This window comes from Larus michahellis, chromosome 5, assembly GCF_964199755.1.
Source record: "Larus michahellis chromosome 5, bLarMic1.1, whole genome shotgun sequence".
Lineage (NCBI taxonomy): Eukaryota > Metazoa > Chordata > Aves > Charadriiformes > Laridae > Larus > Larus michahellis.
The window spans coordinates 55,509,728-55,537,635 of record NC_133900.1 but is presented as its reverse complement, the minus strand read 5'-3'; the positions used below and the strand labels follow the sequence as shown (position 1 = coordinate 55,537,635).

General features: G+C 44.9%; 1 long non-coding RNA gene across 1 annotated transcript; it reads right to left on the bottom strand.

Moving 5' to 3' along the window:
- Positions 1-19,367: 19,367 nt before the first annotated feature.
- LOC141743941 (uncharacterized) lies at positions 19,368-26,190 on the bottom strand. Its single transcript, XR_012587279.1, has 4 exons — positions 26,111-26,190; positions 25,933-26,031; positions 21,978-22,521; positions 19,368-21,184 (listed from the first exon to the last, which is right to left on the bottom strand). It is a non-coding gene; the product is annotated as an uncharacterized LOC141743941 (long non-coding RNA).
- Positions 26,191-27,908: the final 1,718 nt, after the last annotated feature.

Below are 27,908 nucleotides of genomic sequence, written 5' to 3'. Positions count from 1 at the left end.
TTGTAAACCACTGCTGCAGTCGCCATTGTTTCCCCAGGTCGTTCTCCACAGCGCGCAATAGCGCGTGCGGACCCCAGAAAGATGGAAATGCTGTAGCGTTTGACGTGACTGGGTGGCGTGATGTAAAAATAACAGATGCGAGCACGTTAAACCTGGTGGTGATTTACAGCAGCGTAAAATCTTACTGCAGCGGTACAATTTTGACGGTGTTGTGTGGTAGTGATGGTGGGTCAGACTATACTTCAGGGGCACCAGCGTATTTGCCTTTCATTCACTGATGACCATACACCCTGAAAAGGTCACTGAAAAGACAGCTCAAGAGTTTTAGGAGAGAAATGCAATTTCAGCCTGTCCTGATGGGTGGCTGGCAGCTCCACTACAAGTTACCGTTCCATGCTTCTATACCGAAGCTGTTCCAGGCTTGGTTTGCCTCAGTTCTCATGGAGGAGCTTTACGTGTACACGCAGGCAGCCGTGAAACCAGGAGAACATGTTTGTTCATGATGTGGTCTAGTAAATGGTGAGTTTTTTGGGGCAGGGCCCTAGTCTTCATAAACGCGTTCATGCTCAGCACATACAGCACTGCATAAACAGCAAATAGGAACGGCAAGAGTAGGGACTATACAAAACTCATGCAATTGTATGCAGCCTGTTGCCACAAACAAATAAATTCTAGGCCCTGTAGTATAAATTCAAAGCTGACTTCATGTGACATCTCTTCCTAATATATGACATTATTTTCAGAGCTAACATCTTTCACTTGAAATGGTGACACGTCTTATTTCAGTCTTATATAGGGCCGTCTTTATCTTCCTCTCAGAATTATATTTTCACTTGGCCCCTGTTCATTTAACACCATGCTTCTGAAAGAAAGATTACAGCTCTGTCAGTCTCTCTATCCCCTATGTATTACAGATAAAAAGCATTATTATGAGAAACTATTATAGTAAAATCACTCAACTGTACAGGAGCTAAAGTAATAGTACTTAGTCTGACATCACAGCATTTAATTCCCATGCTCTCATTATAGAAACATAAATGTTTTCCTTTTACACTTCAGAAAATACAGGCCAATTTTTTTTAAATCCAGTTTTCAATATTAAAGAAAATTCACAGTGCGGGATGGTAAGCTTTTATAAACTGTGCAGGTCAGGGTCTTCTTTAAAACCTGCAAGTAAATACTAGTGCTCAGGAAAATGAATTACTTTTATGGTTTTGAACTGAACTCAGCTACCACACCTTGTTTTTAACTTACAATTAGGTGCTGAGCCAGTAGGTTGTTTTAGAAGTGAACTTGCCACTTTGCTGTGGATTTGAACGTTTGTATGAACTGGAGCAAAAGGGAGAGGAAATTAATTTGACTGCTGTGAAGACCTACAACTAAGTTTCTTGCTCTTACTTGAATCAAATTACTTAAAATATATCCACCTCATCCCTAAGAAAATAAACTCAGTCATTTGAACAAACTAACTTTAATTTATCTCTCTGTTAATTTAAAGCATGGCAATACACTTCAATATCCTTTGGGAGGGAAATTATTTATACTCCGAAAGTTTTTCACCTTTTGCAGGAATGACATTTATAAAACCTTACTGCATAAACAGTGCAGATCCCTGCAGTGCTTTCCCATGCTCTTCCTTTGAACCAGCCCAGTTTCAGCAGCATTGTAGTTTTCTCTCTGAGCCATAAAGTTAATAAAAGAATGTATGGAGAGTTGTGCAGGTCACAGTTACCTTCAAGTTCTGACTTCAAGATGCCGACGTGGGCTGGGAAAACTTAGTATGGTTTTACTGCTTTACTGGAATATTTGTGTTCTCCCATTGCACACACAATGATGTAAGGAATCTATACGCTGACCAGCTGTTATACCTACAATTAAAAAACAAGAGATCTGCTAATCATTACTGTTCTTGAAATAATAGTCTCGGTGCCAGGGAGGTTAAAATTTATGGTTTCTTTAGTTTCAAGGGGTTCTTTATTATGCATTTAGTTCCCAATTCTGGAAAGGCTACTTAGTGACATTAGTGATAGACTGAAGTCAAAGGAACAGCTCACGTGCAAGGCAGCCCTGCAAAGAGTTTAAAGCTGCCCTCCTGTTCTTCACCATTCTCTAGTTACCCTGATTCACTGGACTGTTGATTTATTTACATTTCCAAAACTTACTTTGGGATCCTGGTTTTCACTCCATTTTTCCCATATTGCTACAGTTTTTCTGAAGACCCATGGCTTTTTCATTGACATTAACATTATACAACTCAAGCAGTTTGTCAATGTAATTATTCTGCAACTAGCACTAATTTGTCTTTGCTGTCCAACAAGCTGTCATTTTTATAGCAAGTTCATTTTTCTAAAAGGCTTCTCTACAGGAGAGTGAACCTGCACATTTGTGGGTATAGGGAAGGATGTATTTACATATAAGTGAAAACAGTTAAAAAATATTGAGCCAGACACTCCATCTCCTATGAGACCCCTATGACAGGGGCTGTGGCATTAGAGGTCCATGTTGTTCACCTCCAGAGGCCTTTGTCTTTTCCCCAGGTTGGTTAAAGAGGATCTACTGTACTGGACCTTGCCACAGCACGGCATGAGACTAGATAGGGCTTTTCCAGTCTTCCATTCCTATCACTTTGATTTAAGGATCATTGTAATGGTGAGAGACCCCGTCTGTGATCCACGTACCGAACTCACATCCCACCACTCTTTGGGAAAGCACTTGGAGGTGACCGAGGTCTCACAGAGTAGCTCTGTCTGTGGTCACGCAGTGATAGCATCATGATTACAAACTGGCCCATAGATCACTAAAGCAGCATCACAGCATATATCTACACTGCATGCCTTCTAATCAGCTTACCTCCTATTCTCATACCCGGTATCTGAGCTCCTGCATACGATGGATATGGACAAGTTCCTGGATGGCCCTCATGGAGTCCTAGGCACTGCCTCCTTTTCAGAGAAAGAAAACGTTCTCAGGATAAGGTTGTCAATTTATTGGCTTTGGTTGAGTGTTTTTGGTTGCTTGATGGGACTAAACCAAAGAATGATACAAGCAACGTCATTCTTCTAGCAAGGCTTTCTGTGAAACAAAGGACTGCAGGTTTTTCAGTGAGATGGCAAAATTCAGTTTCAGCTAATCTCCTCTGGAATTTGTTTCACAGCTCAGCCTCAGCTGAGAAAACTTTATCTAATGCTGAAGAGGTTTAGAGAAAAATAAAAGGAATCTCAGATGTTGTATAATAAAATTTCATTTCATCAGCTTTATGACCTCTTTGGCTGGATGGTTATTGGCTTTTTTTCTAGACAATCTCCACTGGTCTTTAAACAATGTGTTCTTTAAAGCTGTAAGCACAGAGATCTTGCAGAAAGTCAGACTTGCTCCAGAGCACCCTCCATGAAGAACAATATCGCAGGGAAACCCTGACTTGGTACCTGCTGTAGCTGAGAAGGTGTGTGATTCCTGGGTGCTTGTTCACAGTGCCAGTGCTGAAAGACTCCTGTGTTGTTCTGAACTTATAAACAGCAAATGCAGAAGCAGAAAAGCAAGAATTTTTTTTTTCCTCCCGAATACCTCAGTAAATAAACTGAATAATCTGTTTCTTACTATGGGAATGCTAGAATGTGTGTGTCTACTGAACTGATCTTAATTCAGCAACTTTTTTCCCAATATTCCTTTGATTCTCACCTTTTCCCCCCACTCAGAGTAAGCTCTTTCAGCCTATGCTAAGAATGCATTTTGAAACAAAACCTGCATTTTATAAGGCATTGCTTAATTGTGGCCACTGAAATATGGGTTATCTCATATAATGTTGCTCTCTGAGAGCTGACGTTTTATATAATGAAATATGGTGCCTTTTTGCATTAAAAAGCCACATTGCTGTCCCTTGTTGCCTATTGAAATAGTTACAAAGAAACATTTTGCACATGAGTACTAAGACTGCAGATGAGATTCTGTACTGGTTCCAGTTTTTCCTATCCATGAGATATACCTGGACGTAGGAAATGGTATACCTGTGGGCTGCTGGCACACAGCTGGAGGATGTCCTACCACCAATACCAGCAGCAGCTCAAAATGAAGCAGAGCAGCTCAGACAATCTGCCCTCAGATGCTTTCAAACTCTTGAAATAAAGTGTATGGGAAATGAAGTTTAGTCTCTCAGCTCGAGTTTTGGAATAAAATCCAATTTCCACCTTTCAGCATAGGTGTTAACCTACACATTCAGAGCTTTGCTGGTGTGCTGGGGGAGTGAGGAGGATATTTCCACAGTGTGATCATCTCTATTCACAGAGTCCCCGCGCAGTAGGAAAACAGCAGCAGTTTCCTTGTTCACAGTTTCCAGTCCTGCCTGCCCAGCCAGCTCTGTGCCTTGAGGAGCCAATGCTCCCCACTCTGAAGACCCCGATCACCAGGGATGTTCACCTTCTTTGCCTTTTCCTTCCGTCATTTTTGCTGATAACCCTTAAAATTAATCACTGGCAGCCATTTGCTGAGAGGTCTCCCAACATTTTTGGTTGGTTCTGCCTGTTGTGTCATAATTATTCTAGCAGTGTTTCTCCCGCTTCCAGCTACTGCTGTATAGCAAGGTTTGGGGCTTTTTTGACTCTTTCATTTCACCTTTTAAAAGATGCTAGATCCATCCATCAGTTTTAATCTGCCGTATGACAGCTGAAAGAACAGAACCTGCCTCCTGGCAGCCATTGGCACCTACAAGCACATGTCCAATTTCATCACGAGTTGTATCAAAAGGAGCATGTTCTGCTTTTGCACTCGTTGATCTGCAGCTTTTTAACATTATCAAAATGAACAATGCAGTTTGTGAGTCTTTCTTACAGTTTATCTTTCTGCTTCTTTGGCTTTTAAATTTATCACCACAGGGGAAGAAAGAATATCTCATTACTCTTCTGTCGTCTGTTTCCTCAAAATATCCCAAATAATTTCTTTTTCCCTATCACTGAGTTGTGGTTGTAGTAGCAGATCTCTTCATAACATGAGGATGCTCAACAGACCTCATGGGTCACCCAGGTTTCCACCCTGTGTCTAAGAAACCCAGCAGAGAAAAGGGATAAAAATGTCCAGGTTCCCTCTGCTTGTCTCTGAGCAATCAAGTTAATGAATTTTAATTGCTATTTGTAGAGCAGTTGAACACAGAGTTAACAGTGAGGGGTTTTATGGGCTCACACCACCTTTCTTTAATGGCAGGAGTCCTGGATGGGAACACCTCTCCCCCAGCATGATACTGGGGAATTAGCAGCAATCAGAGACCGCATCTTTTGTCCATCCTGGTTGAACAGAAAGAAGTGGAGAAATGGGACCTTAGGATGCTGCAGTCATAGACTTTAAGCCCAGAAAAGCGCAATTTACCTAACCACCTTCAACATCATTCTTAAAATTTCACTTATTATTGGGATGACAATATGTTTTCCAAAAGATCTCTGGTCCCAACCTTAGAAATACTGAGTAACGGAGAACATGTGGTCACAGAAAAAGTTCAACTGAGGAAGAAAATGACCCTCCTTGTTAAAATGTTAGTACTCCTGCAGCCCAGACTTTGCTGGGTACGGCCTTGCCTGGCAGAGGGAAATGGCAGTGGAAGTGATGCAAAGGCCAGGCAGGCTCGACTAGCCACACCTGGAGCATTGCCCACTGCCGTCTTCAGGAAGCCCAGTGTCATTTCATGCATCTGGAACATGTTCCTTCTTCATTGCACATTTGGACACCTTCCCCACTTATTGAATGAGGAGTATGTGGGTGCTCCCCTGAGAATGACCGCCCAGGAGGAGGGAATGGATGAAAGCAAAGTGAGGGCACTGCCCATCCTTTATTATGGGGTGGGTGGAGAGCGAGCTGGGAAAGCAACACACGGATCAAATCCAAGCAATAAAGATTCGGTGCTGGCAGTAATTGTAATGCGGCTTGGCAAGGACCGTGGCCTGTAGGTTTCATGGTGGGGCAGAAAGGTTGGGAGTCATATTCTGCATGTGGGCAGGCTGAGGGGAGCAAACATGGGGCACTCACTTTGAGCAAGTTTTGAAGCCATGGCAGGACATTGTTTTTTATGGCAGTGATTTTTATGGTGCTGTGCTCAGACAGACTAACAGGAACCTTGATGAACAAAATAATCCTGCATGTTTCAGGTTCTTCATCTCTGCCTTTTTCTTCTCCAGGTCTTCTGCAATATGCCAGTCTCTGTTTCTGTCCCCACCCTGAGCAGAGTCTGAGAGAGAAGAGGAATGGATTCAAGCCCCAATGAGCCTGTCATCTTTGGACCCTAGGCTGTGGTGCTGACACCTACCACCGAACCATGATGCTTTAGCTACATGACACAGTGGAGAAAGAGGCACCCAAACTAAGTTTTGCTGCTTTTGCTTCTGACACAAGGTAAATCTGAATCACCCAACGCCATACAGTAGATACATCCCATGTTTGGAATGAGGTTTTCGGCTGCAGAAGAACATAACAGTTTAAGCGCTAAAAAAGACATAAGCTAGAAAGGTTGATTTCTAGAAGCTGTTTCTAGCAGTAGCGTGCAAAGGAAACCAAACCGTATGCTACCACCTTGTCTCAGTGACCTGCTTAAGAATTTTTTTAATCCACCAATCACTTTCAGTCCCATTTGACAGAGGCAGAGATCCCTCAGATATGCCATTCTGCAAGTTTTAGGTGGACATTAACTTTCACATCCACAAAGGGAAAAACACTTTCAGTCTCTTATCTGAGACTATCTCTTATCTAGAGGCAAAAACCCACCGGCCAGTCAGTTCATGCATAGCTTCAAGCACGGCATAAAAGATTCTGCCGTTTGCCCAGCCAGGCAGAGAGGAAATGAGAGAGCCAGGAGGGGAAGGGAAGGAATGTAGAGATGCAAAGTCCTACCCCATGGGAAACTAGATTTCCACTCCTCATAGAGCAGCATATTTCAGTGAAGAGTGAGGTTCAGAGGTGGCCTTCCTGAGATGCCTCCAAGCCTGGGGCGTTGGGGGCTAGCGTTTGGTCCAAGATCAAAGATACCAAAACCAGTTGTGAAATTCCTGTCCAGACCGAATTCCTTACCACAGTAAGCATCTGTACTTCAATTTAAATATGTAGTTTGCTTGATGAGATTATTGGAAGTGACTGGGCTTGCACCTGGATTGTCAGATCTTTTCCATCTTGTATCCTTAAGTCCAAACCAGGTATTTTAACCCTCAGGAAACTCGAGCAGTTGATATAACGATGTGATCAAAAAAGATGCTGAGCACCAGAAACCTCATAGCAGCAAGTATAAATATGTCTGGGTTTCAGCTGTGGGTCCTTTAAGAGCTACCTGTTATTGTAACCACTTCACATCATTTGCGCAGTGGGGCTTTTTGCTGGATTGATATGCAGTTCACTGTAAACAACCATTTCATGGTATTTATATGAATACAGGGTGTCATAATTCTGAGCTTTGCTCTTCCCTACGGGAGAAAATATTCAAGGAAATTCCCCAAAGGGCAAGTCACATTTGGATAAGGCTGGCATCACTCCAAGAGTGTGTGATTGCCAGAGAATGGGAATTTACTTGAGGAAGAATGAGAATATAGCATTATTTACCAGCTAAGAGCTGATTCTGCAGGGGGTAGAACATTGTCTGCCTTGGTATCAGAGGAGACTGAGGCCGCTCCACATCTCAGGCCTAGATTTAATAAACACTGACGTGTTTGCACAGTATGTGCTTGCAAGAAGCATTTCTGTAAGTGCAAGGAGGCAGTTTGTGCATTAGCAAGGCCGGCAGAGATGTTTTCTGAGCCACTTCGGTATCAGAGTTGTCAAGTGCAACAGCAATATCAAAAGCTTCAGCAAAAATAGGCTTGTTAACATACACAGTTTCTGGGCAAAAACCATTAGTAGAGGGCTACGGTTGCTGGGTTTCAGGGCTTTTGCTAGTCTGAGTTTACTTATCTATCTGTTTATTTATTTATTTTGAAGTAGTAAAAATGACACATGCACCGGATTGTTCATGTGTATGAATATAAAGGAACTTAACCCCTATGGTCACAATTAGCATACACATTTGAGCATACCTTCATTTTTAACTGCAGAGAGAAATCAAGGCACAGTTGTAAACTCCGGTTTGTTTTTAAGGCATCCACCTTCAGAGAGTGCATGGCACCATGCACCACATGCCATTTGTTTGGGAAAGGGGTGGAACAAGGAAAGACTGGACATTGCAAACATTTTACTACATGCAACCCTACCAGTTATAGAGAGCATCAAGAGAAGGCATGTAAAAGCAGCTTTAAAGGTGCGTGCTCAGGTGGGTTGGCTCCATTGATTTCTGCCTGTTTGATCCCCCCTGGCAAATACTCTTAAGCTTGGGCACAAAAGCAGCATCTTTCTTTCTGTCTTCTTCAGTGCAAGTCTTCTTCCCACTTCTCGCACTTCCCTCCAGGATGGCACCCAAATTATTTTGAACAGCGAGACAGCACTGCAACTTTAAATAGTCAGAAAATGGTTTTTCAAGGGTAGATTTTCCCCATCCTGGCTAATCAGTACCTGAGCCAAGGCTGACTGAGAAGAGAGAAATTTTCTCTTCCCCCTTTTAAAACGTCTACGTTATTGTAGGCAATTCATGCCAATTGAAGTAAAGGGAAGCAGGCTGTAGTTTGGTTTGGTTGTGATAACTTTATTATACTTATTTCTATCACATTTCAACTTCTACAGGCCATATAACAGCTCCCTGTCTTTGGCTAATGAAGCACTTTTAGACATCTCATTCAAAATTAAAAATATGACATTGCTGTTGTGCCAGATAAGAGATGGGTGTATTCTCTGAATTCTTTTATTTCTTGGTGGCTAAATTAGAAATAGACTGGAACAAAGAAGGGATATTTCATTACATGACTGCAAATAAATGGTATGTAAAACCACTACATTGTGTGCTTCAGTAAAATAACTTGCTGCCATGAGAAGTACTCTACGCTAGAGATTTACTTGAAAATCCTGCCCTTCTCAAAGATGGGTCACCTCTCTACATTTCAAGCAATTCTGTTTGCTTCAAAGTGCAAAAGAAAACAGCGGAAGATGTCTTTATTTAAGAGTATGTGGTAGATGGTTGCATCATTGATAAAAATAATGGTTAATAACTCGAATCCAGAAGGGGCAGCAGATTCAGCCTGAAAGTATTCAAAAGCTTTGTCAAAGAGAGCAATTCGTTTTTGGCAGCTTGAAAGCTTAGAAAGCTGGTAGGGGAAGGGCTGCCAGAAATGTGTTTCTTGGAAGATGTCTTTCTACTGACGATACCCTTTAGAATTCGATCTAACCTGGGTTACCCCTTGGATGTTACTTGCTGCTGATGTTCTAGCTTAAGACATGCAGGGTCTGGGTTGAGTTTCCTTTTCTGCCCAATGCTCTGTGTGATTCTGACCATTTATTTAACTTCCTTGGGCTCAGTTTCCCTTGTATAAAATGGAAATAAAAACCATTGTGCAAATCTTCCTTCTGAGCCTCTCTGCCATGGTATCTTACTGTTTCCAGAATAAATCGCTGAAGATTGCAAGGACCATATAAATCTGATCTATAAAGTAGGTTAATCTGTAAAAAAAGTTACCACAGTTGAACCGAACCATAATTTTCTCCTACAAAACACAATAGTAACATCATGTAAGAAGTCAATGGAATTATTTTGGCACAGGTCAAATCACTATTAAACAATCTAAGAAATGGTATCTAATATAGGCAACACTCAAAAAGCTGTACTCTCAGTTTTGTCATCCTGTGTTAGGATGGCTTGACGTTCAGGCAATTCAAATCTGCAGTAAGGAGTTATATATCCACTGCCTTGTCACAGTATTTGTGATAGCTGGTTAAAGCATCATCCCACAAGCATTTATTAAAGCAGTTTAAAAACTTTTTTTTTTTTTTAAACGGCAATAAAATACAAAATTACTATCTCATAGCAATTTAATAACTGTTCTAGTTCTACCAATTCCATACAATATTTCTTTAGTGCTTTCACTGTTAAAGCATTACAAAAAACCATAGTCCCATTTTCCTCTCCCAGGGTGAGATGCTGGAGTCTGAACACCTTCATGTTAAGGCAAAGCAGCACTTTCCACTCCGTAAGGCACTGGTCTGCCTATAACTCAGGGAAATAGATCTGTCTGAGTTCATGCTGAGCATGTTCTTAGCTGTTAAAGTAAAATCTTTTTCCCCTCCCAGGTTTTATAATGTGACCCTGTTTTCCAGAGAATATCACTGGCCATTTTTTTAAGTTCTGCATAAAATTGGCAAATGCTCCCACTGCTGCTGTTAAACTGCAAGAAGAAGTCTCATCTGTTTTGCCTAGTTAACTTGGGTGAGTTTTTACAACATTTTCCTCCTGTTATCCTTGGAGGTCTGGTACAATGAAGGCTTTGTCTAACCCCAGCTGTAATTATTGGTAAGAACAGAGAGAAGAGGGGAAGTGGAGGAGAGATGAGACGTGCATCCCTCAGGGTACATCACAATCTGCCTGCGATGTTTAGGACGCAGCGTCAAAATAACTGCCTGTTTTGGAGACCAGAAAGGCTTATGTGCAAATAGTTGTGCAAATATGTGTGAACATATTTGGGTTCAGCTGTGGGCCAAGGGAGGATCGGGTCTGGATTTGCTTGCTGCCTTATATGAAAATGCCTAATCCAAGAGAAGAAGGAGAGGGAGAAGGTGGTAATGTCAAAGCTGCCATGTCCTGTGTTAGAAGAAATGAGAGAAGCTGTTTCTACCTGGCCAAGCAGAGAAGTGAAGCAGCAGTTGGAGCGAAGAGCTGCTGGGTCCCCAGCAGTTGTTGGGCCAGGAGCATGAAGTGGGCTTGGATATGGTGAGGAGCAAATGAAGAAATTGCCATGGCTGTGGAAGACGTACCCCAAAAAAAGTCCAATAAACTGATGACCTCACTGGGCTGTGAGTCCCAAAAGAGCTGGGAGGTGGGCCAGGGAGAGCAGGTGGGCGTCCTGTGAGTGAGTGTCAGAGGAGAGGAGGTAGTAACTGGAGTGAAGAAAGGAAGACGTGGATCTTGGAGACGTTTCTGAGACTTCAGTTGTGGTGAGGGTCTCCTGAAAAGAAGCCAGCAAGCTTCTCCAGCAGCCAAGAGGTGAAGGGGGGAGAGTGGGGAAGCAGAAACGAGGAGAAGACAGCACAGAAAATGCAGCCCATGGAAAACAGAAGGACAAGAGGCAAGGTCAAGGAAAAATGTCGTGTGTCTGAGCCACCCTATCTTTCACTTTATTAGGCCCACGTGAAAAGCAGCCCGTGGGCAGAGCACCTTTGCGGGTCTGTGCACTACAGTGAAGCGTAGTGGTAATCTCAAAATGCCCCACTGCAAGATGTGTGAGCTCATCCATGTCACTTACCTTTTTCTATAAAACAAAATAATAATGAAGCATTTTCTTAAAAATGAATGCTTAGGATACATCTAAATTACTGTAACCTCCTGTTCTTTCTCAGCAAGTCCAGCCTGAGTAACTATGGCAACACCAGGCGCCCATTTTCTCTTTTTTTCCTCCCAGTTGTATCCACTGTTGGGGAAGTTAGTTCTGGCTTTGCTGCAGTACCTGGGAGGCTGTGCATGGCTGCACATGTCTTCAAGCTCAGGCCTTCAGCTGAAAAACCTAAACATCTGTAAATAAAAGGGTTATTGTCCCCATGAACTTACCTTGTTCTTATAAAAGAGCTCTGCTTGGCCCAATAATGATACTAATTAATGGTTTTCACTTCATTCCCATTGTCACACACAGTCACTTTGCAAAGCCCAAGGCCCTGTTGGTGCCTCCGTCATCTTGAGATGCAGGTGAACTTCTTTTCCCAGACCCTCAGCCAGCATCGGAGACAGATGTTTATATTTTTTCATTTGCTTCACTCTCTGTGGATCATTTGATTTTCTCAGCCTGAGGCAGGCTACACGAATCAAGGTAGTAAATGAACCTGCTTGCTTTATGGTTTCTAGCCATCCTGCCTGGCTGCCAAATTGCTCTGTATGGTCACATCTTTCCTCTGAGGCTCACATAGATTTGGAGGGACCAACATGCACACAGCCCTGATACGTCAGCTGGTGACAGCTTCTCCTGGCTTTATCTCTGTGAGATTGTGTCCTGAGTCCCAAAGTCCTGTTTGCCTCCATCAATGAGGGGAAAATGTGCATTGTGTGTCACTGGTCCTTACTGATGCCACGTGTGGCTGCTGGCACCAGGAGGCATTGCCTCCCACCTTCGCAGCTGGCAGTGCAGGCTGCTGAAGGCTGCATGATGTGAGCTCCGGGGGTGGACGGTGAGTCATTCACCTGCAGCAAAAGCAGTAAGCTGGGAAAAGCTCAATTTCCGCTCCAGGTGCAGCATCTCCACCTTTGACCCAGGCAATTTTATTGTCTCGTCAAGACCAAGCATGAAGGAAAATGCCTTTTCAGTGTCAGGAGTGTTCTCAAAACATTTCACCTGTAGCAGAGACATCTTTCTGTCTGCAAGCTGAAGTGATCCTTATTCTTCCGGCATCCCTGTACCACCTCTAGAAATAAAGGTATGTACAAATACCACAGACAGCTGACAAGCTGAAGACAATTAGTGATAGCTCTCTCTGATGGCCAGTCATGAAATCTCTGCTGGTTGTCTGCTGTTTTTCTGGCTTCCCTCTTCCCAGCATCCCCATTACTGTATTTTGCTGTGAAAATATTACAAGTACAGCTCAGTTCATGAGAAACACAATGCAGACAGGGGCACATGTAGCTGTCATGTCACCACAGGCTGCAACACTCCCCCAGCATGGCAGCATCTCCCCCAGCTCTACTATCCCTTTTGGACAGGATGGTTCTTGCAAAATTCCCTGGTAATTGGATAACACAAGCAGGATCCCCTTGGTTTGCAGCAGGAGAAATGCTACAAGACTGACCTACACCACAGGTGCCTTCCCAGGCCTTCACTTTGCCTTGTTTATGGTGGTGGATTGGAAGTGATCTCTGGGGTGGCCAAAACACCGCAGAGGCATTGCAGCCAACCCTGCAGCAGTCAGCAGAGCTATTCCGTGTGCACAGAGCAAGGGTGGATGACAATGCTGGGCTGCTTGGATAAGGTGTGATTAAAGGAAGATGAAAACAACAGCCTGACTTTATTCTACAGCTTTGTAAGTGCCCGTGTCACGCATATATTTTTTTCTACAGGGATTGATACTGCCTTACTGCTTTGCCTTTAATGAATAAACCCTTTCTGTGAGAAGCTAAATGTGTGCATTACCGTTTTGACCATTACCAGCCTTAGATTTGCTGGCTATGAAGCCATTCCTTTCCACAGTGACATCAGCTAGTGGAGGAAGTGATTTATTTTAGCACGATGCAACTCCTTGTAATTGGAGTCATGTTGCTGCAACAGCCACAGGCTCCCTCGGCGGTGCGGAACATTTTGACGCAGTGCAAAGACTCCTCCTTGTGATAACAAAAGAGATGTTGAGAGATGTGCTCGACAGACCTCCGTCGCTGGTATTAAGTTTTGGGAACAATGTCCCATGCCTGGGAACCGAGAATTGTGGACCCAACCACGTTCACCCTGCTGACCCCACCGTGCTCAGGGCTGTGGAATCAAGGCTGGCAGCCGCAAGCATCAGCCCGTGCCAGTATGCATCCACCTGGGTACCATTACCTACCATAAAAAACAGATTGAGAGCACTTTGGAGAAGGGCAATGCCTTTTTCCTTTCCCTGCAAAGGATCCCACTCTCCTCTGGACACTGCAGAAAGCTGCTGTGCCGTTTCCAAGGTGATGCTTGGAGGTGAAGCCTATTACATATTCTCTTGCAGGTAGCAGCAGCTGTAGCTGAGAGATGCCCTTGGACAGGCCATTGTTTGAAAGGGGGTAGGAAAAAGGCAGAAAGAAAAGATCTATTTGTAATAATTTTTTAAAGACCAGAAAGAAAAAAAAGACAAATTAGGGCAGTTATTTTATGAGATGGTGGGTGTTTTCTAATGCAGTTCAAGTCCTTGCATCTCGGAATGAGCACTGTACCTTCCTTGTAAACAACAAAATTAATCATTTGATCCTTGTTTAGCTGTGTCCTATAAGGTGATGGTTACAGATGTTGTTCACACCTAATACTAAGTCTTGAGTTGCCTGAGAAAGACTCTGATTTTAAGGTTTCTCACTCAATAAATCAAAAGGTGTATGTTCCTTTCTGTGGGGTCCTTAGAGGAAGGGCTTGCTGTGGATGCAGCACTTGGTCCCTGACTGCCTCTGGGTCCTCCTGAAATCTCGGGGAAGACTTTCTAAACTTTAAAACATCTTTCTGGAATTTCTTCTCCAGAGTTTTGCCACAAACCAAATACCACATTTATTTTAAGCTTGATTTACCCTCACTGGAGTCTTTCTGCTGACCTCCTTCAGCTCAAAATTTCATAACACCCTGTGGTTTTGCAAGCAGTGGCTGCTTGGTTTAATAGACACATTTCAGTCAGTGTCCTAAGAAAACAAACAGAAAGCTCACCCTAGAAGATGCTTGTCTCCTTTTCAGTTTTCCTTCTGATAATTCCATGGGGAAGATGTAAGCATATACTGTACACACTTGGGTGTACAGTTCTTTAAAACATTTCTTTAAAACATTAACATCTGTTCTTGCAGGGTAGTCTTTGATGTCCACCTAGGTCAGACCATCTCCTTATCAGACTGTCTCCTCTTCTCGGCTGCCATCTACATCCAAGCAATCAATGCAGATGTTTTAAAGGAAAATTGGTAAAACCAGCCCCAGGCCTTGAACATGGGCGGTTTGTAGGACACCTTTTCCCAGGGCAGTTTTGTCCAATCCCGTAGGGTTCCAGATGAAATTGAAGGCTGGGAGATGGTAAGCAGCAATACAGCACGGATGTCTGAGTTGCTGTCATCAGCCTGTTGAAAAGCGCTGGAGGTGGGAACAAGGCAAAGTCAGCAATAGCCTGGCCAAGAAATTCCTGAAGCCCAGAAAACTGGGAAGGAGGAGGATGGATGGCGATGAAGAGAGCTCTGGTCATCTCCCCTCCTGCCTCCAGTCCTCACAGGAAAGTAACACAGTTGTGGTCATGCAACTGAGCACTCACTAAGCTGGAGGTCTTCTCAAACATGGCCTCTGATGCAATGGAAACTTGCAGAGTCCAGACTGGTGTCTGCGATTGTTTGGGCAGCAAAGGGAATAAGCAAGCCATCCACCACAGAAGCATCTTGTTTCGATGTTAAAATATGATACATGACAAACATATTCATGTGTCTATGAGCTGGGTGGTTTATTCCCCACTTTCTCAGGCACAAACCCATGGGAGCACCCCTGTTCCCAAGGCGGATTTGCTTTGCAGCGAGAAGACCGGGGGGACTCTCCTGTTTTGCAGGCAAGATGCGGAGCATGACCTGTATTGCAAAGGAAGGACCGTGGGGCAAATTTAGCAGCTCACGATTACCTCTGTTAGCACTGCTTAGCCTGGCCCAGAGCGGAGGTGGCACGGCAGGGCTTTGCTGCCCTGTGCAGCTCAGGGCTGGCCCCATCCTGGCTCTCCCCACAGCAGGATGGTGACCATGCAAGAGCTGCTGACAGCTGCGGAACGGTGCCCGAGCATCAGCGTGGGGTGCTGTGAAACCTCTGCCTCCACATCAACACTGCGTTAGGTCACGTACTTGTTATTTGTACCCAGAGAAATTGGGGTGGGGTGTGGTAAGGAAATAGTGGAAGTTTATTTTCTATGGAAAATTATGAAAGCCACGTGCAAAATCAAAACCACACTGACCTCTGTGCTGTGCAAATCCTAGGTTTACAGCAGCTCTGCTTTCTGGCTACCTAAGACCATGCGTCTTTATTTGCTGTGCTGAGTTCCAGGCAGCACCGTGGTACATCCAGAGGGCACAATATGCATCTGAATTAGGGTGCAAGCATCAGTTCAGCAGCGTGTTGTCTATGTAGTCACTGGCAGATTATAGACTTATTATGCATTAGTTCTAACTGGCGCAGGGAGCACCAGGGAGCACCAAAGCTGTTTCGAAATAAATCTCTCTGAATGCTTATGTCTGTTCATGAAAGTTATGTCCTTTTAATCTGCCTCCGATGTACTGAACTTCTGCAACACACTCGTTGTTATTGATTTATAATTCTTCGAAGTGTATTCAGGGCTCGGAACAAGGTGCAAGGCAGACAGGGCAAAGGGACAGAGGCTGCTGCAAGCCCCTCTGTAGGCAGTCACTCTCCCCGGCGTGGGCTGCCTCATGTAGTGCCATGGGCTGTACTCCTGCAGCAGCTGCAGGGGTGAGATGATGCCCTGCTCTGTCCCTGGGGGCTGTTGCCATTGCCCTGTGTCCCTTCGGCACCCAGCTGCCCACCCAGGAGCGGGCTGTGTATCCCTGTCACTGGGAAGCAGGAGCGATTCTGGCACTTTGCTCAGAGAGCCAGGTTTGGCTGCCTCTAGCGTAAATCACCCGCCAAACCTGGAGGCTTTTTGTGAGGCTTCTAGGTGAAACTGGATCTGAACCCAGACTCCAGTTCTTCTTACCCAGCGTCCCTCTGGGTCATTTGATTCCCTTAGCTGGTCCAGCCCTGTGTTTGCAGGCAGATGCCACAGCTGGCTTGTGGAGTAAGCCACCATCTGCGCCCAGCTCTCCTGGGAGCGCAGAGCCTCAGGGCACTGGTGGAACAGCAATGATGCCTCGTACTGTGTGAATTGTGAAATGCAAGTCCCGGCAATTAAAAACTGTCGCAGAGTGTCCCTTTGGGAGCGCAGAGGTAGGAGGAGGAAGGCGAGGGACCACAGCGGTAGCCACTCTAGCTGACTTCTTCCTGCAGATTGACGTCATGAAGACCCGTGTGTCCAGACTAGGGCCAAACTACACACACATTCACAGGGTGTGAGGCACATGCTGGGCCTGTTGCTTTAAGTGTGCCCCAATAATCAATTGTATTATGCAGAGCGTGTTCTTACATCACAGTTTTCTGTTCTTACATCAGTTATTCCAGGAAGTCTTTCGCAGCATGAAACTGGGTGCTAATTAAATTGTGGCGGCTGATACCACTGAGGCATTCTGAGGAGCAGTGCTTCTGCAGAGGGGATATTAAATGCTGAAATTGTGTTATCTTTGGTGGAAAGAGTGCTGGCTCTAACGCTAGAGAGGAACTGAAGGGGCTGGTGCAGCCAAAGGGCAGATTGCTGGAGCACACAAGTGCCCACACAGGGCCCTTTCAGTGAAGAAATTTTACCAAATATCCAATCTAAACCTCCCCTGGCACAATTTGAGGCCATTTCCTCTTGTCCTATCACTTGTTTGTTTGGAGAAGAGACGGACCCCCACCTCTCTTCAACCTCCTTTCGGGTAGTTGCAGAGGGCGATAAGGTCTCCCCTCAACCTCCTTTTCTCCAGGCTAAACAATGCCAACTCCCTCAGCTGCTCCTCATAAGACTTGTGCTCCAGACCCCTCACCAGCTTCATTGCCCTTCTCTGGACATGCTCCAGCACCTCAATGTCTTTCTTGTCATGCGGGGCCCGAAACTGAACACAGTAGTCAAGGTGCGGCTGAGCGCCCTGCGGGCACTCTGGCTTTGTGTACACCTACTCATTAAATAGCTGCTCTGTTCTTAAGCTGAGCTGGGTAAGTCATTTTGCATCAGTTTCTTAAAGAAAAAAAAAAAAAAAAAAAGAAAGAAAGATAAAAGAAAGCTAACCAAGGTACTTCACAAATTCACACCAGTTACACTGAACTGTTTCAGTGATGCAAGAACTCACACCTGTGCTGAACTGGTTAATGTTAATATTTTGAAATGCTATTTTTACATAGATCTTTAGAAAACAACTTAAGGTTATTCATTCACTGAAAAAAATGTAAGAAACTATTTCAGATGAACAGGGAATGATTTCTTCTGTAATCTTTTTGAAGCTGCAGTGGAAGAGCATGTTCACACAGCTCACGTTCACAAGGGTAGTGGGAAGTACAGCAGGGTAACCCTGAAGAAGTCATCAAAAATGCTTTACAGTGACCAAATCCTAAGAGAAAATAAAGGATTCAGATTAAGAGATTTTAATCCATGCAGGAAATGAAGACAGTGTCCATCAGAGAGCCCGCTCCCTGCAGAAGGACTAAGGCTATTTTGCAGCGTATGTTAGGTCTCAACTAAGGCAAATACATGGCTCAGAGTTTCTGGCTTTCAGGAGCTATGTTACCTTTCAGTTAATCCTATCTAGACCTGAACAGGCACGTCAATCTTTTTTGTAGATACAGCAATGTGAAAACAATTGAATTTCAACGTAAAAGTAACGAAAGGGCCATATTCAAAGTCATCCATCAGGATGTGTAACACTGAGAAGCAGCTGACTCTTATCACAACCCCCCCAAACTGCAGCTGATCCAGGTACCCATCACTTGCGAGGAGTGGAGCTCATGGAAATACTAATCAGTTTTCCTCTGAAACCCATCCTCCTCCACCCTCTTTCCTGCTGACACTACACTACGCCTTCAGCTTCCCCATCTCCAACCAGCCTGTGCAGGGACAAGCATTCATGCAGCAGATCTCGGCCATCCACGACTACACACCCTCTCCTCTAACCCGGGTGAGAACTGCCCACACCACAGTGGGTAACCCTGCCACCTCCTCCAGTCTTCCACCAAGAAGCTCATCTTCTCCAGCAAAGCACCAAGCATTTTTGGGTGGGAAGCCACAGATGGAGCAGGTAGAGCAGCTCAGTGGGGAGAAAACAGGGAACTCAGCCAGAGAACAGGGCTAACACCCTCACTCATAGCCAAGGGACATTGTCACAGGAGGTGCTCTCAATGGTTTTCCCATGCTGAAGCAGTGCCTTCTCCCTCTCCACCTTTCAGGAAGAGTGGCAACAAAACTCCTTAATGATCTGGACTCCCATCATCTCCAAAACCCCCAGGGACTGGTAGAAATTCGCTCCTCTGGAACAGACACATCGCTTGCTCAGCCAAGTCAAGCCAGCAAATGCACCCAACACTTCCTCTGCGGCTGACACCAGCTTCCAGCCACACACAGGGACAGACTACGGTGCTGATGGTGGGGAGTCAGCGGGAAAAACACCAACACTTTTCATGCAAGTATATAGATATTTTATCCTTAGTCTTAAAGACTAAGTCCTGAAACATCAGGAGAACTTCAGAGGGGTCAGTTTCCAAACCTGAAGGATGGCACGAGAGAGTTGGGAAGCGCTTCCCCATGCGGTGGAGTGGCTTAGAGCAGACACATGCCAGCAGCACCCAGCTGCAGCTGTGACTCGGGCTGAGAGCGCACAATTACCTCAACTGGCATTTCTCCAGGACCCCGGGATTAACAATCAGGTTCTCGTAAGAAGTGTCAGGAAACCTATTACCTCCCCATAAATACTCAACAACATTTTAGAGAGTTAATTTATTTTCCTCTCCTCCTGTCGTCTTCTGCAATTTGCATTATCAGTTGCTAAATATATTACAGCATGCTTTACCCCGATTCACCGCTTCAAAGACCTCCCTGTAGCAATTTCATAAGTAATTTGCTACTTGATCTTATAACTCCAGCACATACTGTCAACCACAGGAATTTTATTTCAGCCCAAATCACCATCCTTTTGAAAGTTAATATTCATTATTTTCCTCTAGTAGATTTTCATCTGCTCTACAGCAGTAGAAAGAAAATATTTTGGTCTAGCCGGAACCATTAGGTGGAGATCTGTGTAATGGAGACATCCCAGTGCTGCCCGTTAATCTCTCTGCTGGAGCTGAGGTCATTTGGAGAATATGAGTTTTCACTTTGCTCATCTTTGATCTCTAATCTGAGGCATAATTTCTTTTTCCACGCAGACCCTAGAGTAAACTGCCAATCTTCAAGCCCATCCAGCACCTTACCTCCAGGAACAAAATATGAAGTGAATTTATCACGCAAAGGTCCTCAAATCCTCACCGGCCCATGGTCAAGTGATGTGGTGGCATGCACCACAGCACCAGCGACCGCCTTCCATCGCAAAGAAATCCATAGGTTCCTGGCACTGAAGCACAACAGCCAGTGCTGGGAAATCCCTGTTGTCCTGTCTCCTGAAGATAGTCACAAAGCTCCCTTCCAATATTTTGCAACACCTGCTGGATATGTATGAACTAAATGTGCTAGCCTTCAGCAGGGTTCTTGGAAAAAATAGCTTTCAAGGTGGTCTTATTTTCTGAATAATACACACATATATACATATGTATATATACACACACAAGTGTGTGTATATATATATATATATATATATATGTATTTTGGTCTTTGCCCCTCCACATAGGGGAGTCAGCCTTCATTTCTGCAGTGGCAATATCTTATGGTATTGGCAGACTGTTGTCCTTCTTCCATGATGGGATGAGGAAAATGGCTTGTCTGGCCTTTGCTCCTGGGCTGGTCCATACTGACAGCGCATCTGGCAAAGCCGCAACTAGCTCACCGGTGGTCAAACTCTGACGCGCCACAGCAAGTGGGGGACACTGCTTCTCACCAGTCGCCGCCTTGAAGGGCGCTCAGCTATCTGACAGAGAAATTAACGTGACAACCAAACAAATATGAACTAAAACCAGCATGAACTGAAGTAAATCTGAGCTAGGAGGTGAGGAATTCCTCTCGGGCCAGCACAGGGCTCACAAGCCCCATGTGCTATGGTGCAGGGAAGTCAGCAAGAGCCAGGCGTTACGATATCAGTGTCCTGCACGGGGCCATCACGATTATAAATAAAAATGCTTTCTGAGAAGACACTTACTTCTTGAAGAAAAATATTTTTCTTTTGAATTATGATGCCTCAGGGTAGCTCTTCATTTCTAGGCTGCCCAGAGAGCTCTGATGGGGGCCTTGTTTACTTTCTTTACAAATATTTTCAGATTTTTTTTACTTCAGTGAGAGGCAGAAGGATCTTCTCCTCCTGGGTCAGCGGCATTTGCAGCCAAGAGGTGGAGCGTGAAGAGCACAAACCGCTACCGCTCTGCTGCGAGGTAGCCAGCCCCCCAGTGTCCCATCGGGGCTTGTGGCAGGCAGGACGTCGCCCTTTCCAGCATCAGGTACTACCAGGGGCTGGGAAGCTCTGGGCAGGGACCCAGCAGACTCGACCGCTATGTTTGGTGCTAAATTCCAACTGCCCTCCTGTGAGTTGTATCATTTTGCTGTTCATCCGTCCACCCGGGTATTGGTCAGGCAATTCTCCTCATATCTCACGTGTACAACATAAGGTTAGATGTTAGTGTGACACCTGGCTCACAGCTGAGCGCTAAAGAAAATGAACAACAACAACGTGTTTTAACATTTTGCCATTAACCTTGAACGATCCCGTCACTCTCATACCGGTCCTGTTGCAATATACTTCAATACACTAAATGCTTGTGGTAAATCCTATCTAACAGTTCCCTCATTAGGCTAAATAAAAGTCAGCTTTCTTCCGTATGTCCCACCAAGATCCCTAATCATCTCCATTGTTTTTCTCTTGGCTTCCTTAATACTAGCAGTACACAGCTTAAACAGAAATTGCTAGCTTCATCATCTGCTTTAATAACAAGTGTTTAATAATTGCAGGTATAATTATTCATAGCACTGACAAAATTTGCTATTCACCACTAATTTCTTCAAAGAGCTCAGGGCATAAAGCAAAAATAGACTAGCTAGAAAGACATTCATTTCTAATCAAGTTTTGTTACTGTTGTTTAGTGAACAAAATCTTCAACCCAGCGTTTCAACAATATTTCATTACAATGTAAGAAAAATAAAGCTAATGATGGCTTACATGCACGCATGCTTTGGACTTTGGTTAAAAACACTAATCCCAGACCTCTGTTGGGGTGTGCATCCCCACCAAAATGGTGCAGCACCAGCCACCAGCCTATTTCGCCACCTTGTTTTTATCCTATTTATATGTTTCGATTATTCCCACAAACAGAAAATAGAGAGACGTGGCACAAAACCCCAGACAAGGGATTGGCACAAAACCAAGTGCCCCCGTCGTGCTGTCTCCTCCTCCTCTCCATGAGGACAATGCATCCAAGGGAATGTTTCCCATGTGTTCCCACCTGAGACAAGACCCTTTTCCAGAAGGCATTCGGCATCAGGGCGCAGGTCCCCATGCTACACAGGGCAGGTCGGCGCTGGTGGGTCTCTCCTGCAGGGGGTTGATGTGGCTGCAGCACACGATGTAGGAGCAACGTGACTTGGTGTGTGGAGGTGACCTCCAGCCCTGGGAGCCCTGCCTGTCCAGGGCCCAGCCAAAGCTGCGCTGTCAAACACCAGGCTCGCCCCAAACTTTTCCAGAGTGTTGGATCCGAGCTAAAACAGACACACAGAGTTTTCTGTCCTAGTGAACTGCGCCGTGTCCGGGTCTGGCTAGGTATGACTGCGGGCAGCAGGACGGTGGGGAACGGGGGGTGTGGGACACAAGCCCAGGACCGCAGGCATTTCCCAGCCCATAAACACAACACGTTACCCCAGGGATCTCAGATATTAAGGATGCAGGCTTGTGGATGTTTGCTAATTCAGATGTGGAAGTCCAGAGGCATGAGTGAGGTTAGGCTTGAGACTCTCACTTCTGTCCAGAATATCTGAGCGTTGCAGGCCCAGCTGTAAAATCAGTGTATAGGATAGCATAGATATATAAATGCATAAACTTTTTTTTTTTCAAAATAATGTCAAAATAAGCTTTTTCTAGTCATCCTAACAGATATAAAACAATAATAAACTCCTACACAACATCTAGGTAGCAACGCTGTGGTGTAACAAAAATATATGCAGCTTTATTTTCCATTTCTTTCCTATCAAACTCATCCTACTTCCCTTTCATTTCCAAGGAGCTGCTGCTGCGCGCCTGACACAGTTCTTTCATTCACCCCTTCAGACGAAGAGGTGCTGCCCTGCTCCTGCCTCGTGAAACCCCATCGCTGCCAGAGGGAGCGGTGGGTTCCCAGCAGATCCGGGAAACAGGGCACCAGCCTTTTCCCCTCGGTGTCCCCAAACACACCAGGAAAACCACAGCCCAGCACTTTCGCAGGGGAGGAGGCGGCTCCGAAACGAAGGCTCTGCCTGACCTCAGGGAATTGCTGTTGGGAACCTGGTGGGACTTCTCGAGTCACCAGCCTGCAGCAGCACTCGAATCGCTCCCCGCAGGCAGCGGCTCTGGGGGACAGTTTGCAGCTCCTGCAGACGGCTGTAGAAGTGTATGGAACTGGCTGAATTTTGCTGGTCAAATAAAATATAATAATGAAAATTCATTTTAGGGTCCAAGCACCTCCAGCTGGAGGCCCCCTTTCTTTCTCAGTGATGGTGAAGGTCCTGGGGCCGAGCAGCGCTGCCTTCCGCGTGATGCCCTCTGCCTTCAAATACAAGACGTAGGAGAAGGCGAAAATAAAAGGAATACTGCGTAGCAAACCTAATAAACTACTTCTACTGACAGAGCGCCCTCGGTATGACAAAAGCACTTCAAATATGTTTTAGCCAGAAATGCTGGGGGGGGGCGGGGTGTGTGTGTGTGAAAAAAAAATAAAAATCAGTCTTTTGCAAGCATTTCTTCTAATTAGCTCTTTGCAATTCCTGAGGCCAGGCTCGCTCTTCCCCAGCGCAGCCCCACGCTTGATTTGCTCAGCGAAGGGGGTGCTAATGCTTCAATATGCAGCAGGCGTTTTCCTAAATGTTGAAAGACTTAAACAAATTATAACTGTCCTATAATTTGGCAGGTTAGAAAAGAAGCTTTTAAAGAGCCTTGTTAAATGAATGACTTAAACCTTCACCCCAGGCTATTTTTAAAATTCGTTTGTCTGCACTCCAGTGAGGAGGAAGGGACAAATATATGCATGATCCGTGTCTAAAATTTTGATTGCTGAATTAGTTAGAAATAAGCTACGATCTTTGTGGCTATTAATAAATGATTTGGGGAAATGGTGTCGGAACATTGGTCACCGAAATAGCCACAGTTTCATTCCCTTCCTCCACGGAGGAAGAATTGGAATGACATTTATGGAGGAATTTATGGCAAAGGAAAGAAGCCGTAGCACACCACCTCCTCACAGCAGAGTTTTAACGGCTAATTTACACGCTCCTTTCCACTGCGGCGTGTGCACTTTTAATCACGCTAATTATAAAGTGCCCACTTGTCATGATGCTGCAAATCAAGACGTGCAAAGGAGTTGGCATGAAAAAATAATGCCGCTCCATCTACCCCCATCCCACAGAGCCAGGAGGTGCCCGTGCTCTAGGCCTCTGCCCTCAGGAGCAGCGTGAACTCATGGAGCACAGCAGGGACCGATCTCTGCAGCAGGGAGACCATTCAACCTGGCGCCTTCAGATGCTCTGCGGGAGCAGAGGGTGCCGAGACAGGGGTCGATTCCGCTCTGACGCCACATCTGCCACCGAGGATTGCAAAGGGCAGAGGGTACCGGAGAAGAGATGGAAGGGATGAACACTTGCTAAAGGAAATGAAGGATAAACTACTGCTAGAGGAATCGGAGGTCCTTCACCTTCCCCAGGAAGCAAGGAGAATCCCTCACTAGATGTGAATGCATTTTGTGCACTCTCTGGGAAACAAGTTTCCATATAAATAATTGAAATATGTTTAAAATGGATGTCTGCAATTGCTTGCATAGACAGACCTCTGAGACCATTAATCTTCCGGCCTCTGTTACCTCGGCATTAAATCAATATCATAACCTGTGATTTTTCTCTATAAAACTTTTAATGCAAATGTCTTGTTCATGCAATTTGGGAAAGAAGACAGGTTTAGAAATTAGCAGGTCCCCATTCACAATGTATCTGCTTTTAACTGCCTTGCCTACAACCGTGAGGTAACATCTAGTGTGGGAAACAAAAATACACCAAGTCTGAATCTACAATATGTGGGTGGTAGAATTACTAGTGGGAAGTAAGGCTTGCAGGTTTACGTTGCTGGTGTAATCAAGGGCTTTACTGAATGAAAAACGTTGCAACTAGTCAATATCTTCTTGACGTAGTTTTAGAGACTTCCATCTCATTCCTAACAAAACCAGAAGAATACAATCAGATCGCATCTGTGTTCATCCTCCACCACCGGCGTGGGTGGGACCGCTCTCTGAAGGGACGTGCCGAGGGAAAGAATTCTTGAGCTGCATCTGGACATGGCACTCCTTGGTGCAGATGGCAACCTTCTCCTCTGGGAAGTCCCAGACGAGACATTCCTGTTCCTCTTAACCTTTCCAGAACCCTCAACGAAAAATTGTAGGAAGACTTAAGATGTCAGAAAGACTACGAAGCAGCCCTGCAGCATCTCACTGTTAGCAGGCCCCAAGTCAGCTACAGAAACTATTATGAACTTGGTCTTCAAACAAAATAGAGCTTCACACAAACAACCAAGCTGGGTTTTGCATCATCAGGCAAAAGAGAGATAAAGACATAAAATATTTGGAGGTTAAAACATCCTTGCAAGCCCACAGGCTCAATCTCATGCTCTTGACCTACAGAATAAAACAGATTTAAATAGAACATAAGAAATAAGCACTCACTGCCACCAAGCGTGTATCAGACACGGTGCGAGGACATATGTTTCTACAGCTCACAAAAGAAGCTTCCTAGGTAGCACTGCATCACCTGTAAGCGTTGTCCTGGAGCTGTGCCACCACCCTGTGACACCTAACCCAGGCAAATCAAGGTTTAAGCTCTGCAACCAGGATGCAAACCCTCCTTGCAGCCTCTATGGCCCTGCTAAGCTGATCCATCTGATGTGCACCAACGCTTACCCTTGGCGATTCCCCTTTGCTGCCTGGCTGCTCGCACACCGCTGGGCTGCGGCCACATCTCTACACTTTGCCCTGTAGCTCCAGTTTCTGCCTCGTGATGCTCCAGCACTGGTCCCCACTCCACGGCACTGGTGGTTCCAGTGGAACTGGACTGGTTCCCGTCCCCTGGACCATCCTCCCCGCTCATCCCACCCTTATCTCCAGGCACCGCAGCACAGAGAGCATCCCCCAGATGACATGTTCCACCAAATCCCTGGACCGTGCTTCTTACCTGCCTTCCCAGCCCAGGCCTTCCCTGGTCCTGGACTTCAGCTTCACAAACTTTGATGTCTGGCTCACTTTTAGCCCTTCTCCTCTCCAAAAACGTGATCTGGAATCAGACCCCAAGTGAGAACAGCTTTCTGCAATTGCTGCATGCTTCACCCCACAGACATGTCAAATCTACGCACAGCTCAGAGGGTAGTTTTGATGGATCCGGTATTTCAGCAGAAGCAGACCAGAGCTTAACTGAAGCAGCAAGGACTCACACATCAAACAGCCTATGTATCTGCACAGCCTCTGCTTAAAAAACCTGATTGCTGATTAACAGCAGGTTATTTTATTGCATTACCCTGGTTGTCAATTAAATCAGTCTCATCTGAAAACGATCCATCGTTACAGAATTTACTCTACTTGGGCAAAGATGGTATAGCAGAAAGCAAGATAGTCATGAGCTTCTTAGAGCATAAAAACAAAAGTGTAATGAAATGGCAAGTTGCTCAGCTGTATTTTGAAAGGTAACTACTCCATATCTGTATGTGATGGTGGGAATAATTTAAAGAGATAACAAAATACTCAGTCCCCTCTTATTTAAGCATTAAAAAAGTAGAAGGAAATGGATTAGCCGCTTCCTTTCTGACACAGGCTGCTGCTCTAGTTCGGAGACAGTCATAAACTTAAGATTGCATTTACTAAGTACTTGGGGTCTCCCTTCCCTAAAGGAAACAGCGTCTTGCTTTTCAGCAGGGGCAAGTGCAGTTAGTCACCTGCTCTGTTATCACAAGTAGCAGCAGTCTACAGCGCCGTGCAGCGTGCCTACAGCAATATCAACCTTCGGCAGGTCACAAATAGGAGTTTTGTAACAAAACCATCCAGCTGTGCTTTCTAGAAGCGAAAGCGGTTGTCAGAAGTGCAAACATCCCCTACTCTAATTTAGCAACACCCCAGCCCAGTAACGTACTCACACCAAGAACTCCTTCCTGATGCAACGCTCGATTATACGAAGCATATTTTCAGAGGGTTTGGCTGTGTCTTTTACGTATTGTGAGTGTTTCAGCGTATCTCAAGCCATACTGTACATTAGATAACGATCTCATGAACAACAGAACAAAAGTTTGTGGTTGTTTTTTGCATGAGTTCTTCTCTAGAAATGCAATTATATGTTAGGCCTAAAGTTTTAGCACAGTACAGAACTGAAAAGCTTGGAAAAAAAAATCAGTTTCTACAGTATATCAGAAATTAGACTTTAGAAAGACACTTTGTGTGTCACATACAGATTGTTATCTCTTGGTTCATCGTCTTCATTGCCAATCAGTATAGAGATGTCCAGCTGTCGCTGGCCTCTTAGTCTGAGAGTTCCCCTTTGTTGTTGATTGTCTGTAGTTTAATTTTGGTAAGTTAGATATATTATAAAACGTATAGCCCTGGAACTAGCCCTGAAATACACGATTCTAAAGGGCCTGTAACTTCCTTCTTTAGTTCCTTCACTACAATACAGGCTAAAAAACCCTTTCAACATTTTCTCATTCAAAGCAGACATTCCAGTGTTAAAAGTGCTAATTAAAATTATTATCAACTCCAGGCTTACAGAATTTCTGTACTTGGAAAATATTAAAATGTATTTTGAGCAGCTTTGATGTATTTTATTTCAGGTACTTTCTACAAGCTCTGACTGCAACTATCAAACACAGGTTGGATCCGTTCTCTAAGACACTGGGCAGACACTTTAGCACTGTCCTTTGCCTTCTGGTAAGCGCAATTTTAATCCATGGTGTGCAAGTTCGTTGGAAAAGCATCTGTTTAGTTTGTTCGTTTGGAGAAGAAACAAAAATAGGCTTTATAGTGACTTTCAAACCACTACTGTGCCTGGTCCTCCCCTCAGCATTCCTCCTCGCCCTCTCTCCGGCACGGCCTTTCATATGTGCCACAGGCAACCTCAGCTTTGCCAGCAGCTCTTACAGCAGGGGGACACCCCAACAGACCCCCCCT